This window comes from Amphiura filiformis, chromosome 17 (genome assembly GCF_039555335.1).
Source record: "Amphiura filiformis chromosome 17, Afil_fr2py, whole genome shotgun sequence".
Classification (NCBI taxonomy): domain Eukaryota; kingdom Metazoa; phylum Echinodermata; class Ophiuroidea; order Amphilepidida; family Amphiuridae; genus Amphiura; species Amphiura filiformis.
In genome coordinates, this window is record NC_092644.1 from 8,710,174 (window position 1) to 8,726,243 (window position 16,070).

The following is a 16,070-nucleotide window of genomic DNA, read 5'->3' on the forward strand; positions in this document are numbered from 1 at the left end:
GACGTCTCGGCTAGCCGCTGTCGATTAAATGCACTTTTTTTGGCCTATATCTATGCTGTTTCGTATATTTATCAGCGTTTCCAACCCTTTTGAAGGCATTCGATGCGCTACAATGTCAAAATTGTGGCTACATCATAGATATCTCGGGCATCTCTGAGCATTACCAGGTCTGAGCATATGAAAGGAATTCAGGTGTTCCTTCAAAGCAGGCGGCATAGGAAGCGCAACACGTGACTTACGAGGCTGGCGAAGATACAGGGCTGACAGCCCCATTCAAAATACACGGTTAGCAATTACAAATGGAAAATTAACATACTTGCAGTGTGGTACACGGTCGTACCCCGACGGTTTTAGAGTAAGATAATTTTGCTTTGACACCACATAACAAATTTAGGATTGTTTATGAAGATTTCATGATTATGTGTTAATCCAATGGCGACCTCAAAATTGGCGATATCGCTTCCATCACCGCCTGCTTCAAAGCTTTAGTCGTGTGCTGCCACCTAGCGGTGGTTATGGGAACGTGGCGTCCAGGTTGATACTTTGAGTTATTTATAGTTGGCCGGTAGTTTTACGAGCAGTGAATACTCCCTAATTGTTTTATATCTCCAATACATTACTTATTGCTTCGTGTGTATAGTATTGTTCACACGGTCGGACATAAGTCACTATTACCGGTAATAATTCACTATTACCGATAATAAGTCACCAGTGTCCGACCGTGCACACCGACATCGTCCAGTAAATAATTACACTATACAGCAAGAGACACTGAAATGAATACACGGGATCGATACACGTGGATGTGCTATGCACGATTGATATTCAGACGATAAATCTTTGGATACCGGGTTTGAAAATGATGAATATCTCCCGTAAATGATTTCGTATAAAGAAACCAGATGTGGTTCCTTGCACTTGAATATATATTTTTAACAGATATGATAGTCGTTACGTTAGCTTGCGCTTTGAGATACTAGCTTGCGTCTTGAGTCAAAAACTGACAATAATTTTGATTTATATGTGCCGAATTATATAGCGCAGTGTATAGGCCAATCGTGAAGGTAGTCTAAAACCATATGACCTATGGTGTACCATGCTTGACTAACACACAGCGAGGACAGTAACCGGGCTAATCGGGGCTATTGTCAGTAGCCTCAGTCAGATGTCCTTCGGCTCTTATACGACACAAAACTATTAAACAGGTCGATATAAAATGGCTATGCGTGGCAGTGGATTCAACCTACCATGGCGATTTCTGCCATGAAGATATCGGGGCGATGACACTGTGCCGTGTGAACATGACTTATGTGTGATTACTATGAAAATCGGATCGTTTAACACAGAGATTATGAAGTGAGTATGTTAGTTGTTTAACATAAATGACTAAACACAGCAAGTGGTACCACAATGTAAGAGCCCCGCAAGGCATGAAAGCAAGATTTGTACATAAATACACTCAGTTGTATTTTTTTTTTAAACCCTTATAACATGGCATTTATGAAACAGTTTTTCAGAAAGGCTTTTCTATGGTGAATATTTGATATGGTTATAATCACTGCCCATTTTTGGAGTAAATACATTTTATTCTTAAACTGCTGTGTTATAATTTTGCATGACTATTAAAGGGGTGTACGTTGCTAATTCACGAGAAAACTGAATATGCGCCGTGAGTCAAAGGGAAGTTTACTCGACATTAAAAATCTTTCTAATCATTTCAAACGTCTTAACGGGATTTGATGGTTCCAATGGAAATTCTTATTTCGTCAGGACCAAAAATCGCAATCTGAGTAAACTTCTTTTTGCCTCAGGGTGTATATCAGTCCGTAACCATAGACGCTAGAAATTATTTCTAGGGTTTATACCGTAACTAATTTATTGAATACTATCATTGTAACCACCACCACGATTTTATATACTCTTATAATCGACGTTGACGGTTGGTGCTTCTCGTTTTCTGTTTATCCAACATCTGTTCGCCAATCTATACAAGAATTGCATGGCAGGATAAAAAAAATGAAAGTTAAACCTGACCAATAAAATATAAAAATACTACAAAAATTATCATTACCTAACTAGAATCAATCTCATCTTGTTTTACTAGTTCACCCGTAGCTGTGAGAGCAACTGGTTCACGTTATATTGAGGATTTTTGCACCATTTTAAGCCCGATTGGGCATACTCTAACATTGGACCCCATATGACCTTTGACCTCAAGTGACCTCGAAGCTATTCCACCCCGCCGCCAACGGCCAATAGGCGCTAACCAGCAAATCTCCAAGTCGATGAGCCCTGCCATATTTTTTCCTTGGTACGTCTTTTTGGCCCGCTGATTTTGTCATCAAATAGCAAGATAACGGGACGGTAATTATCCCAAATAACCGATTATACAGGAAGATAGATTATTAAAGTATGAATTTCTGCAGTTCATTCTTGTATTGGACTGTTATTATGAGTTTTGAGGGCCAAGAAATTTTAAGAAGCCGTGCCACGTCACACCATTGTTTAAAATATTATTATTTGCCCCTGGGGGACCCACTCAGATATATAGGAGCTACGTATACCTGTAATAAACACGTGGGAAAAGGGTCCGATTTTCGCCATCAGACGGCGTTTTGGGAATAAGAGGTTTCACCCCTGTAAATCGCCTCATTATAATTTGTATAATGCTACGTGTGACTTTTTATATATCGTGGTTGGAATGAGCGGAACCAAACGCTGCTGAAGAGACTGCAATTATTTGACTTGAATATATCATTTCTAAAATTCCCGTATTTGTTCAAGTGTTCGTGGGCGCAGTGGTCTAGCGCATTGTCTTTTGTGTATGAGATACCGGGACGTGCGGGTTCGATTCCCGGTGGAGTTGTTTCAGTAATTTTTTTTCACATCCATTTTAACTCCTAAATTATTTATTTTTATGTGAAAATGTATACATTACATTAAGAAATATATTTTGTGCACTTTTTTTCTGTAACGGGGCCAATAACAGCTAAAAACACACCCCGGCTCGGGAAATAAATCAGTACGTCCAACATATAATAGAGGGCGCTGTAATAATGAAACGCTGAAAACAAAACTAAAGAAATACATAAGGGGCGAAATAAATACAAAACAAGACCTTATCTTCTCAAGCATGATACGAGGAACATGAAACAAAAATATAAGAAAAAAATGCCCCCCTCTACAAAATTGATCAATTAATTAATTAGTTAATTAAAACTACAATAATGAAAACTCGGGGTTTTTTTATTTACGAAAATCATAAAATAAATGAAAAATGTTTAATGTACATGATGATATACACAAAATTAAAAAATATATATTTCAGGGTCGAATTAAAACAAAAGAATGAGATATTTTGTCAAGAATGACGGGCGTAGTGGTATGGCGAATCACACGACGGGAATACGGCAACGGTGCTGCATGTTTCTGGATGCCGGACCATAATGCAATTCACGCAATGATTGGCTTGCTAATAATGTGCTAATTATTCACATTTACGCTGAAAATATTCTCGTTTTCTCACATATATCATGTATATAGATGCATAAAGAGGACGATATTTGCTATTGTATGTAAGTTTGAAGACAATCCATATCCTAAACCAATAGGGCCACCCCCTTTAAATGATCGGCCACCGTTGTCTGCCAAACCTAATACCCTTGAACATAGGCGCCATGGCTACAGAGCGCATAGCTCTGTAGCCATGGCGCACCTATACATCCTAATCCGAAACCACCGCTGCCCACCACAACCCCAAAAACCATTGCTAATCTGGGTTTGATTTTGTTCATGGTCCCGTAATGGAGAATTACTTTCCCTTAGTTTAAGTCAATCGGGCGAAGTTTAAAATTTAGCCCCTGGATGACCTTTGACCTTGGATGATCTTTGATCTTGATTATATTGTTACACATTCCCCTCATATGATTCCACCCACCAAGTTTAAGTCTGATCGGACAAAGTTTAAAATTTGAACCCTCCGTGATAACCTTTGACCTTGGTTGACCTTAATTTCATTAATTTTTGGCACATTATATTTCCCTTGTATCAAGGATTCCACCCACCAAGTGTGTGCCCGATCGGGCAAAGTTTGAAATTTGAACCCTCCGTGATGACCTTTGACCTTGGTTGACCTCAATTTCATTTCGCACATATATTCCCCTGGTATCAAGTATTCCGCCCACCAAGTTTGAGCCCAATCGAACAAAGTTTAAAATCCACGACCTTTGACCTTGACCTCCGATGACCTTTAAAACCACGCGAAGGACACGCTTTTCCCGATACCTACCCATATCCTAAATATCGGATCGATGCGTCGAAGCATAGCCTGACAGGCAGACATACACACACACACACACTTCGCTCATTATTTTAGTATAGTAGATATCTGTCTCCGATTAAGGTGAAACTCAAGGGTAATGGTCTCTGGAGAGTCTTACCTTATTCACTCTAGCAACCAAAGCCGGCGGACACTTTTACTTCGCAAAAGTTCATCCATTGCCTATTATCATACGCGATAGTGATATATTTGCCACTAATCGGCGTAGTACACGTCTTCGATACCAGATTGGTTGTTGTACTGCGATCGCTGCTTTGCACAGTAGCACAGAGGGTGCCGTGATCGGAGTTTGTTGAGTGAGCTGGCTGAGTAGCAGAAACGTAAATCTTAGCTCCATCAAGCTTTTTCCCTGTAAGGAATATAAACTATTAATAAAAGGTGAACAAGCATGGACGGATACCATAAGTAACCCCCGTCATTCGACATGAGTCATACCACTCTACCTCCCCCCCCCAGCCCTTCCCACACCATATACCCCATTTAAGAAGCAAAAAGGCATTGTCCACGGTTGCAGAGTTTTACAAACACACCCCTATACCCCTACACACATTATTTCCACTCGCAAATTCACTTCAGATTGACACAATTATTGCCGGGATACTCTGTAGAAACAATTTCACCGGGATATCTGCACGCGCATACGTGCACGAACATTTTCAGATTCATACTATTTGAAGTGAAAGTTGATACACATTATGCAAATATACACTATTGATCATGTTGATATCAATATCAAGGTGTTTAGTGTGGGAATTTAAACATTCCTAAGATCAAGAATTTTTTTCTTTTGAGCTGCCAGGCCCATAATATTCCAATCAATCAAGGTGGAGAATATGAATATTCAACAGTTTATCATCAGCTAATACAATGACGTTCTTACCCATAGGTTTAAAGAGGAAGCCCCACCAGAGCAGTTCTTCTGGGGTGAACCAAATCTGCCTGGTTGTCAAATTTATCAGTGACAAGGTTATTTCTGAATTTGACAGGTGCTAGGTGATGCAATAACATTAAAACATCAATTAGCACCTGTCAAATTCAGAGATAACCTTTTCACTGATTAATTTGATAACCAGGCAGGTTTGGTTCACCCCAGAAGAAATGCTTCGGCGGGACTTCCTCTTTAAGATGTTAAAGTCTTTTGGCACAGCTAGCCTTGCGAGGCTTCTCTAAATATAAATTTGGACCTACATAAGAAGCCAGTCTTTACTAAATAATTTTCCATTTAATAACAGGCTAGACAACAATATAATGTTGTCAGTATTAATTATATTAATTAAGAGTAATTAAGAGTTTCTCAGCAGAAGAATTCCCACGTAAAGCCTTCCTAATACATGTAGGTCGCTGTAACGACACATGTATTAATTTGGCTACTGTTCGCCACACCCTTTATAAAATGTCGCAGGCAATTATTGCGCAACCACTTAAAAATATGGGAATGGCGGCGTCAGATAGAGGGCACAACATGTCAATTTTGTATCGGATTTTTGCTGCCTCCCGCAAGTACAGGGTGGTTGGAATCAGTAGCGTAGCCAGCAGGGGGGGGGGCAGAGTGCCCCCCTGACAAAAAATTAAAGAAAAAGTGCCCATCTGAACAAAAAAAAAAATGAAAGAGAAAATCAGGAGGGCAAAGGAAAAGAAAAAGGGCAAGGAGCCCCTTTTCTAGCAAAATTCAGGGCCAAAATAGTGTAAAATACAAAATTTTTCCGCGCTACGCGCGCACATTGTAACAATATAGCCCTTTTCAGCCGGATAATGGCCAAAAATAATGTAAAATACCATTTTTTTCGCGCTGCGCACACATCATCCCAATAGGGCCTTTTCGGAAGCTCGAAGACATACAGTCTCTATGTATTGTATGATGCAACTGCAATTTTTTTCGTCTGTGCCCCAAAATTTTATTTTGCCCCCCCTGCGCCCCTGGTTGGAATGAGCGGACTCCTTTTTTGTTTTTGAACAATAGTGGCTTGCCAATAAACCCGTCAACAATAGCAAACTTAGAAAAACAAACATTGGCTGAGGACGACCAAACTGACTTCGTTTGATATGCCTTTAGAAGGTCGACTAAGTCCTTGTTTGGATTATACTTCTAGGTATGGGTGAAGCGACTTTCAATGGAAAACATTAATAACAAAAAACGCAAAATATCACTGTGGCCAGCAACCCGCAAGGGGGAGTAAAGTAGGATGACAAGATGTCCCATGGGGAGCTGTTCTCCCCCCCTTGGGTACCGCCACTACACCTTACTCCACTTCCAGTGCCCTCCCTCTTGTCCTCTCTACCCTCTTTCTTATGACGTGCAACCAAAGGGGTGACACTAAATTCACGGTTGTTCGATTAGCAACGCAAAACCTATGAAAAATTCCGCTGGTTTACTAGCTAGAAAGTGAGGCCAGTTATCGATCCGTTATGAATAATTCATGTTCGACCCCTTGGATCATGTTAATTGATATTGGCAAATAACAACATTGTTAGTTCTACGAACTTTGCCTGTTCAATGAGAGTATAGCGCGCCCCCAATACATCTGGGCACAAACCAGGCGAAAACGATCCAGTTTAATGAAATGGCGGACGGGTATTCCCATCAGGCACCAGTGATATGTTTTTTCAAAGAAAGTCTACTAATTTGATATGAAATGACATTTTGCAATAGCAAAGTCAAAATTAGGACTTGCTGTCAATAATATGAAGGAAATATGTGACAGAGACAAGGTGTGAAATACAAGTAGTATTTGAAGTTACAATAACCTTTGATACCCGACCTGACCTTCCATCATGGCGCCTTATTCGTCTTATGTATTTCTATTATGCTCTCAAGTAAAATAAAATACCAGTCTGCACTAAGCAGACAGAATGTTACTTGGCTCCCCGCATGAATTATTGATTTTATACGGAGGTAAAGAAATGCATAGTGTATGTGCAAGCCGTGCAACAATACTCCAAATATTTACGGTAAATCTGAATAGTGGTCACATGTTGACATATCATGTGTTCGGGAAATCACGTGGCAACATTTTAAGATTTCAGGCTTGTTTACTAGTTAATTGCCATTTGTACTCTTTGTTTATCTTTGTTAATTAACATATATTTTAAATGCTGATAACTCGTGGTTGGCTGCCCATGATATCTGTTAAATTCAATGTTTTATTAATATAATTCTACCACGCAGAGGGGGTCATGCAGCAGAATTTCACACCACCTGACTTAGCTAGATTTCGAAGCTCTGCTCTTCAAATTCATGTAAATTTCAAAGATTATACACTTAATATATTTAATATGATACTAATTTTTTGTTATAACCAACTGGTACACGAAATATACTAGCTTATTACCTATACAGAAAGGTGATTATCAGCCTTCACTCAGCAATTTGACATGCCCGGCATATCCAGGCCCCGGGATCCAGTCATTCTCCGTCTGGCCAACATGACTGACGCCCTCAATACGTCTGGGCACAAATTTAAATAACAATACGCTATTTACATATCAATGCGGCCTCTTGCTAATTAAAGCTGCCGCTTCCAGGAGTTCTTCTATGGTGCAACATATGACATGTTCTATCTAAAAATATGCACTTGCTATACTCTTCCCTGTATCCTACACTGCTAGTTACTTAGGCTGTGTTACTTAGGTATGACATATGACGACTACAACGGCGTTGAAGATGACAATCGATACCATCGATACCACTAATATAGATCACTTATGTAGTGATTGATTTTCATGATAAGTAACACGTACTCGAGTAACACGCATGCCATAGTGCAGTTATGTCCACGGCAAATTCACCGTGACCTTTCCAGCCATAAACCCGCTTAGTGAAGATTAACACCGAGATATGCAGTACTAAACCATTATAGTAATCGATTGTCCAATCCAAATTTATTACCATGTGGTAATATTAATCCAATGAGCGATCGAATTGTCCGCTACGGTCGACTAATCCAGTCGATAATGACGCTATTGACATGTATGGGCGGAGCTCCACTGACCGAGTTTTGGGGTATTTTTCAATGGTTTGCTAAACCATACTTGATTGACAGAAAGTACTAAATTTGTACCTATTACGGTTTTGTGACACCCCTCTTCCAAATGCAACCAAGCCAGGGCGGCCCGGTGAAGCAAAATGTGCATTGGAATAATACGGGCGTTTGGATTTCTTTCTCATACAAATGTATGGTCCCCCGTTATTAAAGCTTATACCGGGATATTTTGAAAAGAATAAGTAATTAAAACATAGAGCAAGTACTAAAATCATAGCTTTTATACTTTTTGATATATGACGCTAACTAGTTCATCTCATGTATCTACAACACAGCGCTACCAGTAGGGGTCAATTGCCTATTGTGAGTGTCCCTGTGTTGTGTGCATACATGTAGGCAACAATAACTGCATGGTGCCTTCCGAACCAGGTCAGTAACCTGACAGTATTTAAATTTCATGTATTTTTCCTAAATGTTCAAAATAATAGTACAGGTCGCTATTGGTTTGGGATTTTCTATTGCTACATTAGTGGAACAAATGTTTTGGCATCCTTAAACCTGACTGAAAGGATAAAAATTTGATTGGTTCCATTTTTTCTATGCTCCCTGTGGTTCCCACGAGGGGTCGAAGGTCACAGTGGGGCCAAAACTCAAAAATAGTCCCATCATGTTGTTATGTATCTCAATTTGTTCCTCTCATTACGGAGAATTAAAAAAAGTCAATAGTCATATTTTCTTACAGTGCTTAGTCATGTATGTACTAGTACGTTTTCCACCAGTAGAGCTCCTGCGCCCATCCGCAGAACTTCCGGTAGTGGACGTTCTGCGCTCGAGGCGCAGAGAATCCACGGTCGGAGTTACTGCGCTCGGAAGCAAAATAATAGGCCTATCTGTTTTCTTATTATAAGAGCGGTGGATCGTTTCTGCGCTCGGGCGCAGAGAATCCACTACCGGAGTTACTGCGCCCTGTAGCGGTGGATCATCACAGAAAATCCACTGTCGACGAAAGCAAAATAACATTATTTTCTTATTATAATAGCTGTGAATCATTTTTGTTATTTTGCTTCCGAGCGCAATAACTCCGATAGTGGATTAGAGGGTAGAAATGATCCACCACTGCTTCCCAGCGCAGAAGCTCCAACAGTGGATTCTCTGCACCCGAGCGCAGCAATGATCCACGGCTATTATAATATTAAGAAAATGTGTTATTTTGCTTCGGAGCGCAGAAGCTCCAACAGTGGATCCTCTACGTCCGAGCGCAGCAATTATCCACCGCTATATATAAGGAACTGCGCCCGAGCGCAGCAACTCCGATAGTTATGAATGGCCAAGTAGTCCAAAAAAACGTGTAAGACTAACGTGTAAGGTTACACGTGTACATGTATAGTGGATTCATCCCTACATATAAGGAACTGCGCCCGGGCGCAGCAACTCCGATAGCGGATTATCTGCGCTCGAGCGCAGAAATGATCCACAGCTATATATAAAAAGAAAATATGTTATTTTGCTTCCCAGCGCAGAAGCTACAACAGTGGATTCTCTGTAGGCCTACCCGAGCGCAACTAACAATGATCCTCCGCTATATATAAGGAACTGCGCCCGCGCACAGCAACTCCGATGGTGGATTCTCTGTGCCCGAGCGCATCAATGATCCACCCCTACATATATTATGAGGAACTGCGCCCGGGCGCAGCAACTCCGATAGTGGATTCTCTGCGTTCGAGCGCAGAAATGATCCACCCCTATTATAATAAGAAAATGTGTTATTTTGCTTCCAAGCTCAGTAAATCCGACCGTGGATTCTCTGCGCCCCCGAGCGCAGAACGTCAAGGAGTTAAAAGGTCGAATAGGTCAAATGTCAAAACTTTCATACACAGAGGTCAAAATTTTAAAATGGACCGATTTCATCGAAACTGGTGTCAAATTACTCCACTTTAATAACATACGAAATCTCGAACATATATAGCCTACTTAATTCACAATTTTGGTGTAATTTGTATTGTCCTGTCCCACTTCAGAGTTAATGCAGCCAAAGTCCAATAGAAATATGTACATGCATAACATTTGACCCATGATTTCATCCGATTCCGAGGTTACAAATTTCTCACACAAATTATATTCCTATTTAGTTTGTCAAGAGGAGTAATTTGAAACAAACCACTATTGATCGGTGCATTTTGAAAATTTGGCCTCTATGCATGAGATATTTGACATTTGACCTAATTTGCTCTATACTCCTGAACTAAGCACTCTAGTGTAATATGACAATTGACATTTATATTCCTAGCAATGAGAGGAACAATTTGAGATATATTACAATATGATAGAAATTTTACATTTTTGCCCCATTATGACCTTCGACCTCTCGTGGACAGCATAGTGGGCATAAAAATGCTAGTTTTAGAATTTGAGGTGTAAGGATGCCAAAAATTATTTGTTCCACTAATATAATGTAGCAAGACAAAATGCTAACTCAAATATCACCCCATAGCGCCCTATACTATAATCAATACAGCAATTAATATTACCTATTATTTTTTATTGTAACTCATTTTCTCGAAGTATATGACGTATATTTAACTCAAGAAAATGCAATCGTAAAGATAATCACGTTTGCCATGGAGTTATTACATGAGCTCTCGAGTCTGCTAAATCAGTTCGGGGCACTCATAATTCACGGACGTCTCTGATATCAAATACTCTTGAAGCGTCAAGTCACATAACAGTATCATATTTCAGAGACGTCTCATAAATCACATACTCCGTAGTTTCAAAATTCAGTCGCAAACGATATTAGTAATTTTGGTGAACGTGCCGCGCAGTGGGAATAATTTTGTGAGTAGGCCTCATCAGAGTTTAAGCTAGCCCAAGTTGAGTGCCTGCTAATTTTACTATCCAATTCAGGAATTAGAGCGCAGGCTCGGGTACTATTGGGATTTTTTTTTTTTTCCAAAACATTTGATTTTGGCCATTTGTCAGAATTTGCACAGATAGATATAATTTTTGCACAGGTATAGATATTTGCTAAACATAGGAAAGCTTATTCTAATACACTCAGCTTCGTTCCGATGTGCTGCATGGAGTGCTCAGCTGTCAACAAAGCTCGACGTATGTGATATCACAGACTCCCCGTATGTGAAATCACAGTCACTGACCCGTGTTTGAAATCAGAGACGTCCGTGAATTATACACACATTTAGTCGTGACTTTCAGTGTGTTTCTGGGGCAGCATCTGGAAACTGCGGTGATTGCAAGATGTCATTGTGCAAGACACGATTTTTACAGTAGTAAAATATTATTACCGAACAGCGAAATTTCACTTACCATCGTTGAACACAACGTTGAAGATATCCACATTCGTTATACATGTTGCAACCGGTAATGTTAACTCCCACCACGGAATATAATCGTAATCTTTAACCATGTTAACAGAACAAACATGAAAAAGAAATGAATAGAGAAAATGATGATAGCCAAAATACATGATAAAAATTGTGCAGGTATTCAATTGACTGTTACCATGGTTACAGACCAAAACACTTCAAGGCCTATTCAGCGATCCCAGCGAAAGTGTAACTATAAATGTCCGTAACCCGACGGAAAATAGGGGGTCTTTGGGTGACAGAGCATGTGTTCGTAAAAAAATATGGTGTCTTTGGGTGACAGCGATGCTGAAAAGGGGGGTCTTAACAGCCCTACGCGTCACCTCCAAAGTTGGAGTGCACCCCCCCCCCTGGGAAGGAAAGAATCAATCCGTGAATAAGAACCATTTTACTCCATACCAATTCGCACGACCTGAAATATGTCCAAAATAATAGAGGGCGCTCTACTAATATACGCTTAAAACAAAAATAAAGAAATACATAATGGGCGAAATAAATAAAAAGTAAGGCTATATCTTGTCAAGCATGATACGAGGAACATGAAAATAATATAAGAAAAAATGCCCCCACTACAAAATTAATTAATTACATAACTTATTAGAAATAAAAGAAAAGCCAGTGTGTGAAATGTACATGATGATAATACACAAAACTAAAAGGAAATATACCAGGGTCAAAATAAAATGAATGAGATATTTTGTCACAAGAATGATGGGCGTAGTGGTATGGTGAAGCACTCGACGGGGGTGTCGTTTCTGGATGCCGGACCATAATGCAATTCACACGTACCAACGTATTGGCTTGCAAATTTTGCTAATTATTCACTTTTACGCTGAAAATGTTCTCCTTTTCTCACATAGATGCATCAAGGGGACGATATTTGAAATTATATGTAAGTTTGAAGACAATCCATATCCTAAACCGATAGGGTTACCCCCCCCCCCCCTTTAACATTGTCATTGCAGGGTGTATCAAAAAATGATGTACCCATCAATACCCAAGACTGGCACATCACTTATCGTAGAGTTGTGTAATAAACTATGAATTGTAGTCATATCCAGATAATCTAAATAAAATAATGTTGAATTTGGAAAAAGCATGGCGTTCCATTAGACAACAAAGCAAAACAATCGCATTGTTCGTTTGATAGGCCATATGTCATGTATGTTGCTTTTATTATGTGTTTTATCACATTCGCATCTTTTTTGACTTTTACTCAATATACCGTAAACGTTCGCCTAATGGCGCTTTTGGATTCTTAGATATGTGAGAGCGCCATCCTTGTAAAATCTCAACAGCATTAAGGATACGTGTATGTTAAATTGAGCAACCTGGACATAAAGCCTCTGAAAAAATCTCATGACATGACCCAATACTTTAGGTCACTAGGTTAGTTGCTAGAGCAGCAAATGTTTTGGGGTTTCTTCAAGTATTCTTTCTCAAAGTACCATTGGACTTAATTTGTAAATCGATTCATACGTTATACCTAACTCATTTTGGTAAATCTTTTTATAACATTGTAATTTCTTCATATTTTTTAATATTCTTCAGTTCAAAATTACACCTTCTATTGTCTGACCCGTTAGCTCAGTCGGTAGAGGGTGCGCCTTGAATGGTGAATGGTACTTGTTCGAATCTTGATTTCTGCCCCCACTTTTATGTGAACAAGGGTCAAGAAATGTTTTTGGATTTTGTCCCCATTTTACGAACGAATATTGTGAATTTTTTTAAATTAAATTTTATTTTTCTTATTTTTTTTAGATAAATAGGCACTGCGAACAAACGGCAACAAAAACCGCTTTCAAAATTTGCTCCACCTGCTACCTATCAATGCGTGATATATTCCACTGCATAATGACCTTTGAAAAATAGAACGGCCTCAATGCTTCAAATTGTATAACTACATTACTTTATTCATTTATGCATTATAAATGATCAGCTATTTTTTTTTTTTCTTAAAAGGATCGAACCCAAGTAGATCAGACCATTGATCATATAACTACCAGACCACGAAGTAGTTACGTAACTCCGTGATGGTATCGGAACCAAGCACTGTTTGTATGGCGATCATTACAATCACGCTATTTTGGTATGCCTTTTGTGTACTGATTGTTTCGATCGTGGTTCATTACTTTAGCGCGTGATCCCGTTGACATAGTAACATTACGTAACTTCGATAGCGGGCTTCGATACTGAATAGTTGTTGAGTGCACATAATCAGTCCCAGAACAACGCCAAATATGGATTAAAAGACCTTTGACCTTGGATGTACAACAGCATGTTATGATCTAATGGGAAACTATGCACATCAACAAACACCATTTCTATCAAAAAAGGCAACGGCCGATATAATTTGAAACCACATACATTACTAGAGTTGGTTCTTCTCTTGGATTTGGACCAAGCTTTAGAATATCGACTGTTGCGTTTTGAAATAAAACAAACCAGAAATTTATCACCCATTGTAAAAGATATGGCACATGTACCGAATACATGTACATACATTGGCTGACCTTGTGGATTTCCTGGCCCAGCCATGCTAACCACATAAGGAGATTATACGATTAACCTAGTGCAGCTATTGTCATAGCAGGGTATTATTATGTAATACTCCTGATCCATATTTGGCGTTCTCTTGGACTGATAATATGGAAAGCCATTGGGGTATTGTGTGCCTTCCAAAGCGCCTTATAACATGTTCTCATTGTGTTGTGGAATCCTAGCCAGTATTCAATGATAGCTATAGAGGCCTTGCGTTTATCGATTGGCTCCAAACAAAGGATTTGAACCGGTTTCTTCCCCGTAATCATGGCGCAGTGCAGTCCATTCAATCAAATGTTGTCATCAACCTATTTGATCGTAGTGCATTTTGTTATGTGTATGAGACGAACTGTCGCGGTAGATGTAATCATGCTTTTGTTGAATGCATTTGAGTAGCCCGCCATATTTACGGGATGATACGTCATATGCACAGCCTCTATTCAGTTGGTCGTTGTATGATTTTGTTCGTTCACTAATTCAAATTTTATTTATATCATTTGAAGACTGAGCCTATTATGATACATCCTCCGTGGAATAGTTTCAAACAAATATAGCTAGGGATTATTGGGGAAGAGGTTATCTTTTGAATCCTCTTAGAGGGCTATCATTTTTTTTTTGGAAGGGGGTCCCAAATTTACACAAAGTCTGCGTCAATAAAATTGCGCACCCCTATTTCTTCTTGTCTTTTTGAATAAAATAACACACTTTCTGTGGTCATCGTGTGACTCCCTACATTTTGGTCATAAAACATTTTATGACCCCCTCCTATTATTCTTTCCAAGACTTTATGACCCCCGTATATATTTTCGAATAAAATGATATACCTCTTATGACCACTGATGCATAAGCAAGGACACTCGCGCGAATTGAAAGACTTTGTGGCACGCGACAGTTCGTCTCACACACATAACAAATGCCTATACAATCAAATAGGTTCATTACAACATTTGATTAAATGGATTGAGTTACTCTAAAATGAAACGATAAAAACAAAGAATCATGAAAAAGGACCCATACAAGATAAAATAATAAAATAATATAAACAATGTTAAAGATAAAATCAAGAAAATAGAGAATAAAATTTCCTCAAATCCGAAAAAAAAACATTGACATACATCATAATCTGTCAGAAATTACTGCATGAGATCCGAACCATCAATCCTCTCCACAAGTTCTCTTTATCCTCGCACTACAGTCTAATGCTCTGCTCATTGGGCCACAACGTATCAGGTGAATGATTACCGTATTATCATGAACAAGTTTGTTCGATCTTGTTCATAATTGTATGTGTCGATAGGTATCACCCTTTAACTACACGTGCCCTTAATGATCAGTGATAATAATCGGCTTTTACAGGGATGGCGCTCTGTCATTTCCATGAACTCTATAGCGCCATTAGGCGAACGTTTACGGTATTGCATTTGTCGGTCTTGTTCTCGATCTCCAATGCTTCATGCATTTCCCTCTTGCAATATATTTTGTTTCAGGTCTTTTATTGGATTGATTTATTGTGTATCTTTTGCTGATTCTGGTATTTTTATATATATATTTGCCTTCTAAAATATTGTTTTTATGTCTTTTAATCCTAAAAATCTTGTACATTTATATCTTTGTTTTATTGCTGTAAAGCGCTTTGTGATCGGTTGATGTATTGCGCTATATAAAAATAAAATATTATTATTATTATTATTATTATTATAAATTTAAAATAAAATTAAAAACATACGACCAGCGCCAACTATTATATTTTCTTCCCGAACATTTTTGGTCTGTAAATTTCCATCATTTTACGAAGTCACCTAGTTCTCTCCCGCATTGATGTATTTT

General features: G+C 38.9%; 1 long non-coding RNA gene across 1 annotated transcript; it reads right to left on the bottom strand.

The window, feature by feature from the left end:
* Nucleotides 1–960: 960 nt before the first annotated feature.
* Nucleotides 961–11,726, bottom strand: LOC140138183 (uncharacterized). Its single transcript, XR_011856961.1, has 3 exons — nucleotides 11,644–11,726; nucleotides 4,440–4,688; nucleotides 961–1,984 (listed from the first exon to the last, which is right to left on the bottom strand). It is a non-coding gene; the product is annotated as an uncharacterized lncRNA (long non-coding RNA).
* Between the last annotated feature and the right edge of the window lie 4,344 nt (nucleotides 11,727–16,070).